Consider the following 21,237-nt stretch of genomic DNA (forward strand, 5'->3'; position numbering starts at 1 on the left):
TTATTTGCAGCCTCTTTTACCTTGTACCATTCTTTTTTATCCAATATATCTAATATAAAGACTTGCAAATAGAAGTAGAAGGCAAAAGACAGCAAAGATAATACCAACAGTTATAGGTGTTTCGGGTGCAATCTCAAAACATCTGGAGCACCCTTTGAACATCTTCAGCACTGACAAAATCACCATTGCAAAAGGCAGCTTTACTTGAAACAGTTTACATCCTGTGTGGATACCTTTAACACCATCAAACAACATAAGCTTATCGTAGATCCTTGGGAATGATTCAATAGATAGATAAAAATGCCAAAAATCCACTCTAAACATCTAGTTGTTTGAGCAACCATAATAATGTGATTTTTGTTATTGCAAACAACCAAAATCTATAGAAGTTTTATATACTTACATATTCAGTGAAGAGGGAAAGAGCAATGCTATCGGTGTATCATTTTTCTTTTAAACTTTCTGCTTTGCTCCAAAGTTACACAGTAAAGAGCAGTGCTATCGGTGTATCATTTTTCTTTTAAACTTTCTGCTTTGCTCCAAAGTTACACAGTACAGGGAAACAGCAGGCATTCCATATTATCTTTGGCTTGATTTATGGCAGGGTAAGAAATATGCAACCTGCAGGTCACAGGCAAAACCCTTTTCTTTGAAAACCTATACTCTCATACATTATTTTTTTGTTTCCCTTGTTTATATGTTTATCATCTGTCTGTGCACTTTTCTTTCTCTCTCTTTTATGATTTCTAAAGTTGCTTCAAAATGCCTGAATAACATCTTTATCCTGGAATAAATAAATTTAAAAAACCACCACTTTATCCTGCAGTGAAACTGATCGCCTTTCTGTGAAACAAAATTAATCCCAGTCTCTTAGTGTATGCAAATTCAATATAGCTTTATTATACTGGCTCAACGTATTTGTGACAATAAATAAACCTCAAATTCTTAATGTGGCTGAGCAGTGCAGGAAGGATAAAACCTTTTCTGGGTAAAATTCTTCATTAGCAGAAAAAGAGCTAAAGGATGCTAGGGGCAAGTTGTCACAGCTAGCATATGGCGAAACTTTCTAACTATGGTGCATCCAATCACAAGCAAGTATTTTCTTGGTAGGATATCAGGCTATAGTCACAAAGACTTTACCCAAGTAAATGGTTGATATTCTGGATTTATTTCATTTATTCCTTCATTAATTCAGTTTCAGTGACTTCAACCAACGCCGGGTTGCTAACATCAGTAAGACTAACATAAAAATAGCAAAATGCAACAAATGAATTGCAACGACGACAAAAATAGGTACAAAATAATTACAAGACAGCAATCCAAGTAACAAAGCATATATAAAATAAATCCTATTTATCTGTGTTCAGCACATATATTTCATATAATCAGGTGGAAGAAAACAAGCCACAAAAGACTCTGAAAATAAAGAAGCTAAAATGAGGCTTGTCTTCTAAACTTCCTTCAAAGTCTGAAGAAAAATACACTGATTAAGTATAGGCATATAATATGCAGGAGAGGGCAGAAGACAGAAGTGGCTTTCATTATCCATGAACTCATTTCAATGATTGTGAAACAGAGGCCAGATCCCAAAAAATTCAGTAAAAGTTTTTATCTATTTGTAACTAGCTGTACCCAGCCACGTGTTGCTGTGGCCCAGTCTGGTTAAATGGAAAAGAAAGAAAAGAAAAAGCGCAAGATTGTAATATGTTTAATTTCACAATGCTTGTGGGTATACAATATTTTTTGTTGTTCCATTGTCTGTGTAGATATAGATATTGTCTGGTTTGCCGACTCTAGAACACGCAATATATAATTGTCAATGTGAGAAACAATTTTCAATTGCTGGAAAAACGTTGGACCGGGCACATTTACCAACAGCACGCGAAGAAAGAAACATTCCCAGGGTGGTTCCCTCCAGGCAGGGTCATGCCATTGCCAGCAGTGGCAAGGTTCGTGAGGGTCTTGTCCACCTGGCGGGCCCTGCCACTCTCTGCACCAGCCACGGCTCCCCCAGCAGAGGCGGCCCCTGCATGGAAGTGAGCCACGGTGGCCCTTGCAAGAGCCGCCACGGAGGACACTCCTGCAGGCCCTGGCCTGGCGCCCTCCAAGCTCCCTGTGACAGGCAGCCTCTGGAACAACAGGCTGGATGAGGCCCCTACGGAAATAGGCAGGGGGACCCCAGCGTGGGAGGGAGGCTGGGGGTATCCCCATGGGCATAGTGGGGTGGAGGGTGGGTGCTGCCATTGGTCAGGCCTTGGGGCTGCTGGCCGGGTGAGACTGGTTGGGGGAGATGGTGCCAGGGCTCTTGGCCTCATGGAAGTTATTAAGCGTCTCCTCGGAGCTGAGCTCAGGCTCCCCCAGGTTGGTGGTTCAGGAGAGTGAGACGTCCAGGGTCTCAGAGGAGAAGTCCTCAGTGTGCGACTCGTCCAGGTCGTCGTAGGTCTCCATGTCTTCGGCGATGCTGTTGTTGGAGCTGAGACTGGCCGAGATCTGCGCCAGGTCACACTGGTGATCTGGAAGCCGCTCTTCTTCTTCAACTGGGTGCCTTCTGGACCCCAGATGCCTCCTCCTCCCTGCAAGAGCAGTGCAAGGCTCTGCGGCGAAGGCACCCCAGGAGGGCAGGAGGAGAGCAAGGTGGCGGCGGGGGCCGGGGGAGGCAGCTGGGACAGCAGGCTGGGCAGGAAATCCTCCAAGCCGATGCCACTGCTGCTGGCCCACCGAGGCAGCAAAGTGGGCTGCGCCATCTTCTTTCTCTCCCGCACCTCCGCTGCTGAGTCAGGCTGCTGCTGCTGTGGGTGCTGCTGCATTGGGGCCAGCAGGAGAAAGGCCTGACGATGCCACCAACAATGATGATGCCTCTCTCAGCCTGGCTGGGCTGAGGAGGAGGAGAGGGGGAGGCGGCCGCCGCCACCGACCTGGCTTCTCTCAGCGGCGGCGGCAAGAGGAGGCGGCCAGCATCCCCTGAGGAGGAGGAAGGAGCCATCCTTGGAGACGCAGACGCGAGGCAGCCCCTACCAGCTGTGGTCCCATCCAGAGATGCTTCCACCACTGCCTCACGGGGTACCCAGTGGCTGCCCCAGCCCCGCTGCACCTCAGGCTGACACCACCACCACCGCCCCGTTGGAGCCGCCTTGGTCAGGCCATAGCTCGCTGTGAGGGGGGATGGAGAGTGCTTGCAGCCAGCCGGGCTGAGGAGACGCTCCGCCTCCTCTGCAGCTTCGCTGGGCTGGGTGGGTGGAGGCCGGCTTAAGGGAGAGGGGAGGCGGCCGAGGGATTGCCCAGGCACTGCTCTGCCACAGACAGCAAAGGCCCAGCAGGAGGGGAGGATTGAGCGGGGAGGGGGAGGCTGAAGGGCTTCGGCTCCCCTTGGCAGAAATGGCCGAAGCTTGTCGGAGGAGAGGCAGAAAGGGGAAAGGGTGGGGCCACAGCCCAGCCACACATATAAAGGGACCATAGGGACAAAGCTGGAGAGAGGCCGAACTGTTACGAATATACTATACTCACGAAATGAATGCTATGGTAAACGACACAGCTCAATTCCAATGCAATGTCACACGGAATCATTAAATCAAAATGAAAATAAATCAAAATCTATGAAAATTCAATATAGCAATGCAATCAGAAACATTGAAATTGAATCATGAAATATTTAGTCTGTTGCTTTTACGTCCAACAGATGGTGCTGGTTTTCAAAAAAGCATGTTTTTACCTGTCACAGGTGTGACATATATATGATATAGGTATATTAAAAAAGCACATATTCGAATGCAACGTTGTCTCAAAATTTCAAAGCAATCGGTGAAGAACTTTCAAAGATTTAAGATTTTGAACAAACGAACATTTGCATTTTTATTTATATAGCTTTGGGACTTCGATTTTTGTTTCTTTATGAGTAATAAATGGCAGAAAATCAAAGTATGTCAACAGGCTTGAGGGTTTCACAGAAATTGAGATTTAATGAGATGGCCTCATTGCATGTAGTTTCTAATGCTCTCCTAGCACTTCTGCGTAACAACAACAACAACAACAACAATAATAATCAAAATACTGGCGCATAATACACCAGACATCACACTGGTTGAGAAAAATAAGGTCACAATCATAGACATCGCAATACCAGGTGATAGCAGGGTCGCCGAGAAGGAACATAAAAAAATCGTAAAATACCAGGACTTAAAAATCGAAATTCAACGACTATGGCACAAACCAGCAGTGGTAATCCCAGTGGTAATTGGCACACTGGGTGCTATTCCAAAAGCACTGGAATTACATTTAAAACAGTTAAAAATTGACAAAATCACCATCAGTCAAATGCAAAAAACCGCACTGCTTGGATCTGCACGCATATTATGAAAATATGTTACAACGTCCGAGGCCCCTGGGTGGGGCCCGACTAGTAACCAATGCCAAATCCGGCAAAACAACTGGCCACTGTGATACAATTGTACTTATAGAGCAAGAATATCAAACTCAATTTTATTGAGGGCCTCATCAGAGTTGTGTTTGACCTCCAGCGAGGCGTGACCATATTGGGCGTGGCCAGCTCAACATCACAGTGTCACTATGGCCTCCTGCAGAGCTCAGTTTTCACTGGTGGAGGGATGCCATAGGCCATCACAACTGAAAAAGAGTTGAGGAGGGCTGCATGTGGTCCCCTTGAGATCCATTTTCACTGGCCGAGGGCTGCAGGAGGCCCTTGTGGCTGAAAATGGAGTTCAGGAGGGCCATGCATGCAATCCTGAGCTCTGTTTTCACTGGCACTGTGGACCGGTCCTTCACTGCTTCCAGGGTGGCCCAGAGGGCTAGATCTAAGCATCCCTTGGGGCAGATCTGCCCCAAGGGCCTTGAGTTTGACACCCCTATTATAGAGTGTTTTTGTAATTATTTTTAGGATTTTATTGCACGCCACCCAGAGGCATATGAATGAATGAATGAAGTTTACTTGTTCTTTAAAATATCTTATTCTTCATGGTTTATGTTCCATGATTGTGAAGCAGGAACAGGATCCCCATGTATAATAAGGGCTATGTCACCCATTCCTCCAAGTTTATCTACACAAAGAGGAGTGGTAGCTTCCATTCACTGAATGTGTTGAAGTGAGGGTCTGGTCAAGGGACAGTTCAATTTATCTCTGAATAGCTTAAGAGATTCTTCTATTTTTATCTATTGACAATAGAAATATGATTATTGATTAGTGAAAGTTCAACAAAGCATAATTTAGAGCAGTAGGTCAAAATTTCATTTCCTGGAATGCACCTTTTGTTGGCAATCAGAGTCTAGCTTGAACCAATTGCTAAGACAGAAGGATTTCTGCTAAGTATTAAAGTCTGTATCTTCCCTCAGCAATCATGAGACATACTAAGATTGTCCTTTCTATATCTAACAAAAATGTTCACACCCAGTGTCCTACACTAAATTTATAAATCACTCTGACATAGCATCAGCTGGAACTACAGAATGCTGCCTGATGAGGAATGTTGATAGCTGCCTATAGAGCTGCTAAATGAAGCCAAGCTATTTTCTCCAGATGTCTCCATTGCAAACTAGGCATCCTTTAATTCTAATATAAATAAACCACTGAAAGAAAGAAAAAAAAACCTTTGCAAATTAAAGAAAGGAAGCTGGAGACAATGTGACCTTGAGAGGGTTATGTGGACTGTGCAACTCCCATATGTAGAGGTCTTAGTCTCCTTGTCTCTATCTAAAGCATAACTGTAACAGAGAAATGTCAGATGGTTATGACAGCACTTTACCGGTTCTATAATTGGGATTAAGAACAGTGTGTTCATTCAGCACGTATCATATCAACTACCCAAAGTCTATTTTTGGTTGCTACAAAATCCAGCTCCTCTTCAGCAAAGTAATTAAGAAATGTTATAATTTGAAAAACAAAAATGAAGAAACAGGGAATGTACTGAAGCCAAAGATATTTTAGAAAGGCATGTTAATGAAACAGCACCTTAGTTGTGAACTATTTTAGCTCTGGCCATTCTCCAAGCTCAAGCTGCTTTACACACACAGTATTGCCCCACACCTATGATTCAACACTACTGTGTGTGTGTGTGTGTGTCTGTCTGTCTGTGTGTGTGTAGATCAGTTTGTGACAAAATCATTTGCATATGCACACAATTACTGCATTATAAAGTCTGCCTTGAAAAATGACAGCCAAGATAGATTTGATGACTGAATGGGGCAAATATTGATGATTATTCCTCTTACAAGTCATGAGAATACTAAACAGAAAAAGAGCCTAAGTTGTTTACACAATTATAAAAGGGTGCCATTATTTCTGTACATCTACTGTCTTTCTACAGAAAGTTATCAAGCTTGTGCAAAATATCAAAATCATAAATCTAGAAATACATAAAAATATATAAAAATATTAGAATAATAATGTTATGACCAATTCAAAACAAAAACAAGATAAGCCTCCAGTTATCAATTTCCTTCCAACCCAGCTTTTTGTGGAAGAAGACATAAATAATCCCACTGTTGCTGCCTTTTATATAATATAAACATCATTATAGTTATCAGTGCATAACTTCAATCACAATATAGTCCTTTGATAGTTTTCTAAGGTGTACATATTTACTGTATTCAGTGAGGCTTATTTTTTAAGAGATGTGAAAGTCTGAAACATGAGGAATGACTCATACAGAATAAAATTACATGAATACATGTAATAGATATGTTATGTATTTGTAACATACATTTGTAAGCCACATAGGGCTATGTAGCATAAATCTATGTAAATCTTTTAAATAAATATTTTAAATACATATTTTAAATAAATATGACTGCCTTAGTTTCTGAATATCCAAGCTTAAATTGTTTGTAAGATTCTTAATCTTTAACTCCAACTTTTGATATACCCTGCATATTCTGTCATTGATTTCATGAATGCTAATGCCTGCTATCCTATTCTGAAAAAAATAATCTGGGCTCATCTGAGTAAATATCATTGCCTCTTTCTCTCTAGAAGTCCTATATTTTCAGATTTTCTCCTGAGAGTATTTCCTTCCCAAATTTTCATGGCGTGCTGGGCAAAAATAGAGGACGAAAGCTTGTGGATTACTTGATTTGTACAAAAAAACTTGCTTTGCACAATAAGGGAGAAAGCACCAACTAGATTTCACCATTATTACATATACACACAAAAGGACAGCCATATAACACTATATTAAATACTACTGGTCAGAACTGATATAGCACTAAGCTACAAAGTAGCTTGTATAAGGTGCAAGGTAATTTGTTTTTGGCTTATCATTATGTAAACTCAGCTCTTGTGGTTTGTTGATAGATTAGCATAAAATCAACCCTTTTTATTATTGATTCAAAAAATATGGTTACAACATAATGTCATAGGTTAATCCAGTTACTATACAGAATCAAAAAATTTGATTGAGGAAAACCTGAACTATATTGACATAATAATTTTTCAGTATGCATACACAGGATATAAAGTTCCAATAAGATATACAATTCCTGTGAAATATATATAAGGTAAAGGTAAAGGTTCTCTTCGCACATATGTGCTAGTCATTCCTGTCTCTAGGGGGCAGTGCTCATCTCCATTTCAAAGCCGAAGAGCCAGTGCTGTCCAAAGATGTCTCTGTGGTCATGTGGCCAGCATGACTTAATGCCGAAGGCGCATGAAATGCTGTTACCTTCCCAGGTGATTCCTAGTTTTCTACTTGCATTTTTATGTGCTTTCAAACTGCTAGGTTGGCAGAAGCTGGAACAAGTGATAGGAGCTCACTCCATTACGCAGCGCCAGGGATTCAAACTGCTGACCTTTCTGATCAACAAGCTCAGCGTCTTAGCCATTGAGCCACCACGTCCCTTTTGAATTATATATAGAATGTAAATAATTTCAATGAATAACTTTTTGGAATGATTGTTTATGTAACATCAAATTGGTGTCATCAAGTTACTGGCACGTCTAGATAAAAATAAGCACTTTCTAAAAAATAACTTCATCCTCAAGTATGATTATAATTTTTTTAAAGATGTGCCATTTTCTGCAAACCACTACACTGTGTTGTGTGAAAGTAAGATTGTTTTACTTACATAGAATTGAAACCTGAATGACCAAACCCCAAAACTCATTTCCATGTAGGTCCTTTTTTTACTTGAGTTTACATACATACATACATACATACATACATACATACATACATACATACATACATACATACACTCACACACACACACACACACACACACACACACACACACACATAGTTTTGCAACCTACTTTTCATGAAGTAGGCAAAAGTACAACTCCACTAAAAACATGGTTTGTTCATTCTCTATCTTTTTTGGAGTGAAGGAAGTGCTAAAAGTGCAGCAAAAAAGAGAGAAAAATTATCAGTACTGACTGAAAAAAATTTTTTATCAGGGGCTTAACTTGACCAAGATAATATATTATCAAGAAGAGAGGCTTGGCAAAGATAACACATTATCAATATTGGGAAAGAAGCTTGAGAAAATTGGGTGTTAATACCTATTAGAATTTAAATCAACCATCTGTGCTGTTTTTATTGAACTGTTATTTCTTGAAAGCCTTACTATTGCAAAAACTTTTTAATAAAATCTTTTCCTAAGTATGTTAAATCCCCCAAAATTACTTAGTGGGATTTGAACTCTGGAAAATTGAGATATTTCTGCATAATTCTACCAACTGTGATTATTCATAGATTTCCAGCCAATTGACCAGATACTGCTTTATTTCCTTGGGCTAACAGATCTTGGCTGCAAACTTCCAGTTGAACACTAAATAGGTAGTGGTCATCCATAGTTTCGTAGCTCTCATCTGATAGCCACATTATGAATTCAGCCTAGATACCATTCATTACTGTAACATAGCCTGATAGTGGAGTTTCTTGTGCAATTGCACAAGTATTGTGTACAACACTAACTCTGCTCATTATTTTTCCATTTCCTTTTTCTCCATGTATTTTTTATTTCTTCATCAAATGTTAGACTATAAATTTTTCAGGTCTTTTTGTATTATACTCTTTAAGGTTCTGAGCATGTTGATGAAACTACTATATATACATAAATGCACTAGGATAAATTACACAATGTTCTTGTCTATAATATTTACATTCTACTTTTCTTCCAAAATACTACTCTTCTTCCAATTGATTTGCACAATGATATTAAGAAGTAAATTAGGCTAAAAAAAAGTGATCTTCCCACAGTCATCAGTGAAATTCATGGAGGAATTGGAATTTAGCCCTTGTTCTCTACCATCTTAATCCCACTATCTAAACCACTGAGATAAGCAAACCAATGTTTTCCAGTTGTTCCATACTTGAATGCAGAACAGTCTCAAGAAAGATGTCAAATGGCAAGAAATTACAATGCTTAACCCCCCCCCCCCAATACCTCAGAATGAATTAGAACTTAAATCTTGAACCAGTTCTTAAAATTTCCAACAATGGAAAAGAGTTTCACTGACATTAATGTCAATGATAAAAGCAATTCTTTGCTATCTTCAAATCATACAGCAATTATGGCTGGGTTTTTTTTTGCCTTCATTCCTTCAAATTATATCCTGTATTTCTTCTAAATAAAGCAAGAGAGGATCTCTGTTGATTTTATCACTGCAGATATTCTAGGTTGAATGAGAGTGACTGGTGCTAATTCACCCAGTGAGTTTCCATGGCTGAGGTTTGACTTGGGTTTCCCCTAACCTAGTCCAACATTTTAAATATTGCACCAGTGGCAAACCAAGAAGCACAATGAGTCTCAGCTTTCAAGAGTGGAATAATGTTTATTAAATTCAAAAAATGTATAGCACAAAGTTACTATATGCCAGTGATGGCAAACCTATAGTATTCATGCCCAAAGTGGCACGCAAAGCCATGTCACCAGGAATGCACGGCCTTGCCCTTTTGTCTTCCGGGTTTCTGGTATGCTTGCGTGTATGCCAATCAGCTGTCCTTCGTGTGTGAGGCAGTGGCAAAAATGGGTGTGCATGCGTGCCAGCCAGCTCATTGTTGGGTGCACATGAGTGCCAGAATTCAGAAGTTTGGCTTTTTCAGAGCTCGGCCCTGATGAGTGTATGCACGTGCAATGTTTCTGCATGACTTTTTTGGGCATTCAGTGCCGAACCCACATGTTTTTAAATTCAGATTCTATTGCTGATGAATAGATTCAGCTGTTCATCAGCAGAAGATTCCAGCTGCTAATTATTGAGTTAAATGTCGGAGCAGAATTTGCTTGTGTAAAGCCCACTGATGCAACTACGGAGGCTGGAATTAATGTTGTTCTGCAGCCTTTCAGTTCTGGGAAACAAGTTTCTGCAGTTTGCTTTCAGATGATAAAACGGAAATGATATTAATCATTCAGCAAATACAGCTGTGCATACAGAGAAATGTGTGTATATGTGCAAGTGTAGAAAATAGCTACTCACTGTCTCCAGGATTAAAGTATGTTATTCATTAGATAATATTCTTGCAAGAAAACATGAATGTACAGACATCTGCTGTAAATATTTAAAAAGAAAGACTTGACCTCAAGTGATTTCATGGATGCATCTATGTAGTTTTCTTCGACAACAACAAAAAAGTGATTTGTACTGTCTTCTTGTGAGCTTTTATTTATTTCCTTATTTCATTCTTTCCTAGTCTTACTTGCAGTTCTGAAGCTTTCTGGCAGTGCCTTATACAAGTATTAACTAGATGTGACCTAATTTATCTTTCTGAGAGTAACCATCCTCAAATAGGTGGACTAAAATATTAGGTTGATTTGTTAAAATCTACAAAACATTACAGCATTTTCAAAGGAACATTAATACATCTATATAAATATAATGGATATTCCTCCTCAGTAGTTATAAACTACTATACTCTAGGAATTAAACCATTCTATATCATTTTGATCAAGAAAATCTATCTTTCCCCATCCAAAAAAACAAAAAAACCCACCTGTGACATTCTCATGGTGTGAAATGGTAGTTATCTATGAGGCAGAGCTGTATAACAATCTTTCTAATGATCTGTAGCTTCCCTAGTTTCTCACAGTTAACTCCCAAAAGAGAATACCAGGCAGACTTTCCTCTCAGTGGGTCTTTCCAAGTGGGAGAATACATCTGCATAATTATGGAAAGATGTATTCTAACATAAAAATAACAGCACTGGTACAAAACTGAGCTGGAATTAAGCTCAAAAACATCAACCAAAAATGATTCAAAATTATGAAAAATAAAGGCCTCATTTGCAGGAGAAAAAAATGTGGAACACATGGCTACTTATTTTTTTATCTGAAATCCACAAACAGATCTTACATATAAACACATACATGTATATACAGGGGTGGCCTTCAAAGATTTTTAGCAAGGGGTTCTCTGCCTGGTTGCTGGGTGAGTATGGCCATGGTGGGTGTGGCCCAGTCATCCTCTTGCACTATGGGGGGGGGAGCGGGGGCTCCAGAAGCTTTCCTTGAACCTCCAGGAGGCTGAAAATGGCCTCCCCAGGCTCCAGAGGCCCTCTGAAGGCCAGAAACTGGCCCATTTCTGCCCTTCCCCAACTTGCGGTAGGCCCGTTTTTCACCCTCCGTGAGCTTCCACGTTGGCCCTGCACTTACCTGCATCCAAAATGGGCCACATGGGGACTCCTGGGAGGGGTGCTGTGGGCAGGGTCAGCCAGGAGTGGCATTTGGGGGTTCTCCAAACTGCACAAAAACTTAAGAGGTTCTCCTGAACCCCTTCAAATCCCCAGCAGCCAAACCCCTGTTATATACATATGTATTAATAAACCACTGTGCAAGAACTTCAAAAAAGTTGCAAGCAGAGATGAACACCAATCACCAAACCACACTTAGCCTAGAAATGATTATTTCTGAAACACTATTCCAAAGAGTTTATTTATGTGGCTTCCCAATTCAAACACTGTGATTGTAATAGTGTACAAAATTATTGCACCAAATGCAAAAGAACAACCATGTCACTAAAACAGAATAAAACAATTAGATGACAATCAGAACTAAACATGGTTGTATCCTACCAAGGGGAGCTTTATTCATTCTGACACAAGTCCCAGGGAGAAAACATTGATCTTAACTGTTTTTTCTAAAGGCTTTCAGAATAGGGGCCAACCATATGCTGGGTGGGAGATCATCTGAAAGAGCAGGAGCCTTCATTGAAAGGCACCTCTTTGTATGGCTAAGTAGCAGGCAATGCCAGAAGATCCAGAGGCAATAAACACATCAGAGAGTAAGGAGATTTTAAGTTTTATTGTTAAATTTAGCAGGCAGATTTAAACAGAAACACACAAGCATACCATAACAAGGAGATAACAAATCTCCCTTCAGGTATTAGGAACCTGGGTAGAATGACAGCAGAGACATTCCCAGGAAGCCAAGTCATACAGAGCTAGTTTTAGGTCTATCAAAGCTCCAAAACTCCAGGGATAATATCAGGATCTTTTATCCCTAGAGTTACATATTGTAATTAGCTGCTGAAGCCAAGAGCTGAAGTCTTCAGTCAGGTCCGTGGTTTAAGCGGAAGAGTGGGTTTAAAATGATTGGTTGCCTGGCTGACAGCCTGCCTATAAAAGGAGAGCTGTCAGCCAGACTGTTTTGCTGGTGTTACTATTGACTTGTAATAAAGAGCTTCCTTGAAGATCACTCAGTGTTGTTTCATTCAAACCAAAATCTAACACCTAGCTTGCATTGGACAATATGCTAAGGTGTTGCATATCAGTAGCAACAATATCAGCATCTCTGTATTGTTTATGGTGCCACAGAATTCAGAAGTAGCGAAGAAATAAATAGCAAAAAGCACATTGTTCATATATCAACTAAAGCATCTGGAATGAATGGTTTGATTTTTTCAGTAATTCCAAAAAATGTCTTAACATAACTTAAACTGAACTAAATCATCTCTGACTTCAAGCTGCTATTATAATAATGAATTTAAAGACAATGTTAGATGAGCAGAAAAATACATTGGGAGAATCTTTAAAGAAACGTACTGGAGGCTATAGTCAGAAATACCACCCTTCCAGATGCCAATGTATTCCCATATTTCTCCCTTGGCATCTGCCAAAACCTTTCCTGGTTTATGTATTCCCCCTCCCCTGCCAGCATTTGGAATTGTTTCAAAGTTGAGTCCTAAGTTCCTGGACCTGCTGTCTTTATTTCCCCATCTGGGCCTTCAGGCGCTCTTGTGAAATTAAACTGGCATATCAGTAAGCCAGACCTTCATTCTGCAGCATGCCCAGCCATTCATCAACAAAAGAAGGGAAAATGGCTTTCTTTACTTTTTTGCATATCTATAAATGTTTCTGAGTACAGACAGAAGTGAATAGTTGCTTGACTTTTACTTGACTTTACTTACTACTACTTACTTACTACTGTAGTAGTAAACTCACAACACTGAAAGCAATATTCAAATATCCTCTTGGAGCTAAAAACAAACAAGTAAACAAGCAACCTAGAACCCCTGATTTCCAAGTGAATGACTTTGGAAAGGAATGAAATATACCAGAAAGAGTATATTTCTATATAATAACCAGCACAATGTATTCTTCATAGTGAATAAAACACCTCAATATGCTGTCCATGAAAAGCCGAAAGCCCACACAAGGAAGAAATGCATTTGACAATTTGCACATTGTCTGGATCACAGAAATGTAAATCAGTTATCTAAAGTTCTATAATTCTATGTATTTGCATAGATAACAACTAAGCTTACTTTAACAGAAAAGAGGGTTGAAATCTTAAAGGAGCTGAATTCTTCTGTAAATAATGAATTTAATGACTTCATTTGCCTGAAATCAACCCTAGACGTTAGCTAGAATTAAAGATATCAAATATTTGCCTCAAGTCAGGTGCTTCTACTGTATCTAAATTGAAGTCATTTAGATTTCACCATCAGATAAATATTTCTGAAACCTTAGCAGGCTGGAATACATAGGCAAGTTTCTTGTGTCACCAATTTAGATTGTACCTTAATGGCAAGGACGGAAGCATGTGATTCTCTCATCTGCTGTTTTGTTAACGCTGCAAAATCCATGCTGGTCCTCCAAAATATTTGGGAGTGGGGTTTAAATAACATGTTGTATACAATGAAGCATGCCCTGGATATGGTTGCACTCATTAGCTAACATACAACGTGTTACTCCAGTGTTGGCAGAGCAGTAAGCAGTCTGAAGCTTGAAATATTCATTTCTCCCTTCACCTTCCCACAATTTCTCATTCATAGCACCTGCTATTGGAGTAACATCACTTTAGAGCAGAGAAAGGAAAATGCAAAATAACGGCATATTCTGAATACATGATGGCTGATCTCTATTAGCTCATTTAGCTTCACTTGTTTGGAAAGGCAAGCAACTTGTGAAAACGCTCTTTTTCTCACTCAGAATATAAACATGGCCCAACCAATTCTTCTCTAGCAGATGTAGCAGACAGCCGGCAAATAAGAAAGGGTAGTCAGTTTGCTTCTGTTTTGCTGACAGGTAGTCTCATTTGCTTGGCATTTCTGCATTGATGAAAATGATGTTAAATATTGCTAAAAGCTAAAGAAAAAAAAACATTGTGATATGTTCCACTCAGATTAACTAGACTGATGAACTCTATTATTACTCAATCTAGCCCATACTGTTGGTAGTGCCTCAACAAAGTTGTTGGATAAATTAGACATAAACTTTTTTAAAAAAATCTTTTTTGAAGTTTTGAAAAGGATGACATTCATGTTATTCAAAATTCCCACTGCCATAATCACCTGGGAGATTCAAAAATAAGAAATGCAAGAGCATACTGGAAAACAAGACCAGAAATAAGAGAGCATCTTCTATATTAATCAAACTATGTTAGCATAATAGCTCATTTCAATTCCTTTGAGTTCAATGGTTGGTTTTAGGCATAATAAGCAAGGGATTCAATCCAGGAATTTATATCTCTTTTTTTCCTTTTTATGACCCTGTAGTCCAGGAGTATCAAACTCGTGGCCCATGGGCTAGATACGTCATGTGCTGACCACACCCACCCCTGGTTTAGCGAATGGGGGAAAAGTAATGCTATGTCACATGATAACAATGTGACATCACGAGTTTGACACCCATATTGTAGTCCCTTAATTCAGGGTAGAGTTGGGGCAACTGAATGGAGTTGAGTGTTTAGTGGCCGATGCACTTCCTGAGGCCTATCTGGAGTTTGCAGAAGTTATTTTCTCTTTGCAACTGAAAGAGAAACATCTTTCACTACCTAAGATTGAACTCTTAACTTTCTGAGTCTGGGAGGCGACTGTCTTCAACCCAAGACCACCATATGACTCAGGAACTTATAGCCCTACAAAACTAACAAAATTATTGTCAGCATTCCAAGTATCATGTAGAATTAAATCAGAGTCCAAGGCAAACGATCCTTAAAGTTCCAATTTAATAAAGCAGACATTTTAGCACATCTGTGTAATCCCAATTCTGGAAATTACATCAGAATCCCACCCAGTTAAAAGTTCATGATCTTGTCCCCACACCCACAATCCATCACATGGTCCAATTTTCTTCTTTCACGCTTGGCATCTCCATCCAGCTGCTTCCGATCAGGTGTGAAGATGCAGAGACAAAAGATGACCTTGGTCTTCTAGAAAAGAATGATAATAACACATTCCACAATCCTATTCCTTTCTATTCCCCCCTCCTATCAACTATACTAATGAAACAGCATAATGAAATAAAAGAAAGTGTGGCAGGCCAAAATTCTAAAAGGAATATAATTGCAGGCCTGACAATTATATCACATAGGTTTTTGTGGCTTACCATACCATTTAAGTATATGACATAATAAATTGGCTGGCTTTTAAGATGTTACAAGGGGTATCTTTATTAGCTGCAAAAGATTAACTACTATCATGCCCTTTGGAAAGGCTTTTAAAAAAATATTAAGGAGTTTACTAACAGTCCATTTCTAGTGAACATTTTGGTATTTTTGTTTTAAAGACACAAAAGATGAAAAAACCCTGCCTTATTTCAGATTAAATCACATATTCTGGTATGTTGCTCTCTTTAAAGTTTGGAATCAAATTTTCAGGTGGAAAGACGCCATATAAATAACCTTTCACATCTTCTACTCATGTATGTCCATTCATACATTATAGAAGTGAATATAATAATATATGAGAATGACCTTGAAGGGTGAGAAGAAGAGATGCTACCTAGAAAATGATCCAAAAAAGGGAGGGGGGAGAGAGCCCCAAGTGATTAATGCTTAGAGGAAAAACTTGCCCTGATTGATTCAGCAGTTAAAAGTGATGGTGGGAGATTTATAGTATCAGACTTGCAAGATTCTGTCAATGTAGCTATACAAATACAAAAGTAGAATCAGCTCATCTAGTTGTGTTTCCTATCTGATTTATCTGGGAAGGCTGGTATCAATCTTGCAAATCTGATACTACAAATCTTCCACCACCACTTTTAATCGCTGAATCAAACAGGGAGGGTCTCTCCTAAATTCTTGCTCATCGTTACGCGTGGGGGGGCTCCCCACTCTCTTATTTGATCTAGGTGCAGAATGTCTTTCCCTTGCCCCATTCACACATACAATTACAGTGAAGGAGTTTAGGGCAGAATTGTAATAAGGCTAATAATAAGATTGCACTACAGAGAGAGTAGACAGCTTTGTTCTCTGAGTTTAAGTTGGAACACCCATTTCAATCCGTCTTCTTGTATTCAGTCTTTTGTAACAAAAATGTTCTAAAATCAAGCTCCTGGCCTATTTTCTAGGGATGTTACAGAAATGGTTTGCCATTATTGATCCCTTTTCCCAATTTCCCAGAAGATTAGCCAAGGTCGGGTATGTGTTGCCCCTTGCTGCAGCGTGAAAATTAAACAAATGAACATCTGATGAAAATCTGAAGTCAAAATACGGGCAAAGGTATTGATTATTATCTTTTTCTTACCAATAAAAATTGTGTATTCTAAGTCAGATCTCATTGCGTTGAAGCCTTTGGCAGAAATCATGGGCATCTATGGTATAAGCCAGGAGTCTAATCTTTCTCAAATTTTACATGTGTACAGCATGCTGTTTTAAATCATTTTTATGTAACATTATAAATGTAACATGACACAATGCAGGAGTAGGTCAGCATGGGGTTGGCTCCCTAGTGATACATCATAAACTGTGTAACTAGGGCTGGGGAAAAAAATTACCCTTCTATTCAGAGAGCTATTATTTATTTTGGATAGAGAGGAGGTTCCCTTGACACCCAAAGTGGTAAAAGAGGAAAAGGTAAAGAAAATCTGAAGCTGTCAATAAATGTGATGTCATTTTAACACCCCATGAAATGTGATTTCCTTCTTGTTTCTCTCTACCTCGGGTGTGTCAAACTGGTGGCCCGCAGGCTGGATGCGTCACTTGCAGGCCACGCCCACCCCAGCTCCGCTAAGACAAAAAAACATTACGATACATTGCAATATGTCACATGATGCGATTGAGTTTGACCCCCGTGCTCTACCTTTAGAGAACCCTTTCAAAATATTATCTATTACATTTTTGCACTACCCAATTTCCAACAACTCGTTGTGTGTGTGTGTGTGTGTGTGTGTGTGTGTGTGTGTCTGTCTGTCTGTCTGTCTGTCTGTCTGTCCTGTTCATTTCTTTAAAAAAAACTGACATATAAAATGTTTTAACTTGCGGGGGGAATCTTTCATATAACCTATTGTAGGATTTTTTTTTGACTGATCAAAAAAGATTCCAATGCTTAAGGACAATCTTATGGTCTATAATCTCACTAAATTCAATGGAGCATTTTCCTGAGCCAGAGCCTGTAGTGTGACTTACAATTACTGTAGTCTAATTTTCAGTAGTGGAAGCTGTTCTCTAGCATACCTTTCAATATCCATCATGTTTTACAGTGTCAGTGAACCATTCAAACCATTTATGAAATGTCCTTGTGACATTTCTTTCAACCCAGAGCTCTTCATTGGATTGTGACCTAAAGGGTCTTTGCTATTAGAAGTTTTGCACAGAATCATACAACGTATGAATGGGAAAGGGTCTTACAGATCATCTAGTCCAGTCCTCTGCCAGTGTATATATATTCACTAAATCATCTCTGAAAGATGACTGCATATAACAGACTTTGAGATCGTTGTAGACTATTATCTTATCTCCTCATTGTCTTTTCTTGTAAAACTAAATGTATCCAGATCTTTTAACCATTCCTCAAATGCCCTGAACTGGAAATAGTATATCATGGATGCTCTAACCAGCAGAGAATAAAATGGTACGTTTACTCCTTTTCAGAGAACTTTCGTCTATTGCAGATTCTTCTATAAAGGCAACCAAAGATCACATTGGCTTTTTTAGCTGCTACATCACAACTAGTATGAATTGGTAGTTCACGAATATTTCTTATACTTACTCCTGCCAAACCAGATCTTGCCAGTTCTGTACCTATGCATTTGATTCTTCCTATAGATGCAGTACCTTACATTATGTCACTACTGGACTTCATCCTGTAGGATTTGGCCCAGCATTCAAAAATAACAAAGATATAATGTTATCATCATTTTATCTTTTTAAGTATTGGCCGATTCCCTTACTGTCATCTGAAAATTTGTTCCCTTTCCTTTTATGCTCAAGGTCATTAATAAACATATTCAATAGCTCTCTGCTAAAAACAAACCTTTTGGGAATCCCCATTCAGTACTTCCCTTTAAGAGAATGCAAAACTATGAGCATTTTATTTATCAAATTTATACAGCCACATATCTCACAAGAAGTGGTTCTGGGCAGCACACAACAATCAAAGAAAACAACAAATATATACAAAACAAATAATAAAACAATTATTATTCACAATTAAGATATCAACAATTTAAAAGCTACAAACTGCAAGACATTTTGAGAGTGAATTTATCAACTACAACAGTAGAATCATCTTAAGAGTGTCATTAGTTCTTTAGTGACATAACTAGGTTTTGAGGGACTTCCAGTATATAGGAATGAAGCTAATCTGACTTTTGGGTGTAGAATGTTCCATAAAGCCACAGCAGAGAAGGCTGCTCCAACTCCAGGAATCCATTAAATGTGAATCCCTAGCAGATGATACCCAGAATACACTTTCTTCGCCACCCCTAGCAGCCTACTGGGACAGGCATTTTTTGGGATTAGCTGTTCAACCCATTAAACAATTTTGTTCAATGTTTATATCCTCTTCTTTTGTTACACTTGTTTTAGACTTCATGCTGAAACATGATTCTAGTTTAAACTGGACATTATACTAGAAAACAGAGAGAAGAGAAATCTAATCAATTCAAATAGAAAAAAATTGCAGATTAGTTATTTCAGAAATTGTTTTTCTATTTCCAGTTCTGTATTTTTTTTAAAACTTAATATGAAAACAAACAAAAAAACTTTAATAACAGTTTGAATCCTCCCACTCTTACAGTTTTAATTCTCTATATTTATAACTGTGGGTTTTTTGGTTGTTAGAAAGCATTTGGTCCAACATGAAAGAACACAAATAACATTCTATTAGACTTAAATTCAGCAGTAAAGCGTGACTGCAAAAATGAAATGATCCACTGAGCTATGGAACACTCCATCAAGTCTTAATAGAAGATTCAAAAGCTCAAGCATTTGTGATTCATTCAAGTACATGCTGTGTAACAAATTTACCAATTTTTAACATATAAGCAGCTTTTCTAAAACTTTGAGTTGTTATTAGCAACAACACATACTCCAACTTATCTATTTTATTCTATCAGCAATACCAACAATATTGCAGCCAAATTTAAATCTCTCTCGAAGAAACATAAAACGTTTAATAAATGGATATTGATAACATACGGAGACATATTACATTAATTTTATGGATTGTAACTTTCTATATAGATGCAACCTGCTGTACATTGTTGAGTATTATTATGTATTGGTGTTTGACCACAATCAAGATTTTTATTTCATAATATATGGAACATAAGGCACATAGATATTATTTAGTAATGCACGGTACTTATTTTATGAAACAACTTCAACTGAAAACATAAGCTATTTTTTGTTAGTTGTAAACTGTATAATGTCATGGTTGTTCAAATTAAATTATTCCAGAAATGTTTATTTCATGCTCATACACATAACTTGTATCAGCCTCTACATGCCTTTTTACATTTACCATCTATTAATTCAGTTCCTGAGCTTAGTCAAGTGTTATTCTGATTACCATTTAATTCCATTGTTTTTCGTTCAAATAATGTCCACAGACTTGAAAAGGTCATAGTTCTTTTCCCCATGTGCATTCTGATAGATTTAAATAATATGCGATATTTAAAAAACATCTGCTTTGGAGATACTAGTAGTAATTTATTAATAATGGTCATTCAACCAGCACAAATGTTTTAGTAAAATATTCTCCTGAGATCATAACTTAAAAAAAACCCCATATGCTGCCTTGCCTTACTGATTTTGCACAATCCAGAGATTTTATAACACCAAACAACTATAAACCATTTAAATAGCACCAAAGTATTATCAAGATCATGTACTGGGGGGGGGGGGGTTAACTGTCATAAATAAAACTGTGACTTCAGCAATATTCTTTCATATGTTCATAGGTATCTTCTGATAACACTATCTAAGGCAAGATTTGCATAAAATATACATGTAAAGCAAATGACTGCAACTCGATTACCATTTTTTCTTACTTAGGATATAAGTGCTACAAAATAAATATGTTCAACAGTATTGCATATGGTAAAATTGCTTCTCTTAAAGTCTTAGCTTAGAAGTCGATATAGTTCAGTTGCCACCCTCCTACCAATATTGCACTAATTTTTATCACTTTACGCCAAAGCACACAAACACCCATTCCCATTAGTCAAACTGATGTTACAGATGTACACACAGTGATAGCAGATTCTCTTTCATATACGTGAAAATATAAAGATGATGTTACTAAGTTAGGTTAATGAAACATCTGCAAGAAAACAAGCAAGCTCAGAGAACACCAAAGATCCCCCTCAGATATGATATCTGCCTGGAATTAATTGTGTTACATCATTTGTGTTTCCAGGCAATAATTCACTTTTGTCTGCTTATAGTCCTTGACTTATGACCAGCCACTTAACAATTGTTTGAATTATGAAAGACTTGGAATGGATGCTTTTGGCCATCATAAAACGGTGTGTCATCCTTCTCTGCATAGTCACATGACTGCCTTTTAAGTGCTTGTCAACTGCCTTTATGACTGGCTGCTGTGCCCTTTGGTCACATGACTATGATCTG

General features: G+C 38.5%; 1 protein-coding gene across 4 annotated transcripts in view; it reads right to left on the reverse strand.

Moving 5' to 3' along the window:
• Positions 1–21,237, reverse strand: part of LARGE1 (LARGE xylosyl- and glucuronyltransferase 1) — a 342,290-nt gene that overhangs the window by 198,303 nt on the left and 122,750 nt on the right. The window lies entirely within an intron of this gene.

The sequence above is a fragment of the Thamnophis sirtalis genome, unplaced genomic scaffold (assembly GCF_051295495.1).
Source record: "Thamnophis sirtalis isolate CommonGarterSnake01/CBP01778 unplaced genomic scaffold, rThaSir2_p1.2 scaffold_9, whole genome shotgun sequence".
In the NCBI taxonomy this organism is placed as follows: Eukaryota; Metazoa; Chordata; class Lepidosauria; order Squamata; family Natricidae; genus Thamnophis; species Thamnophis sirtalis.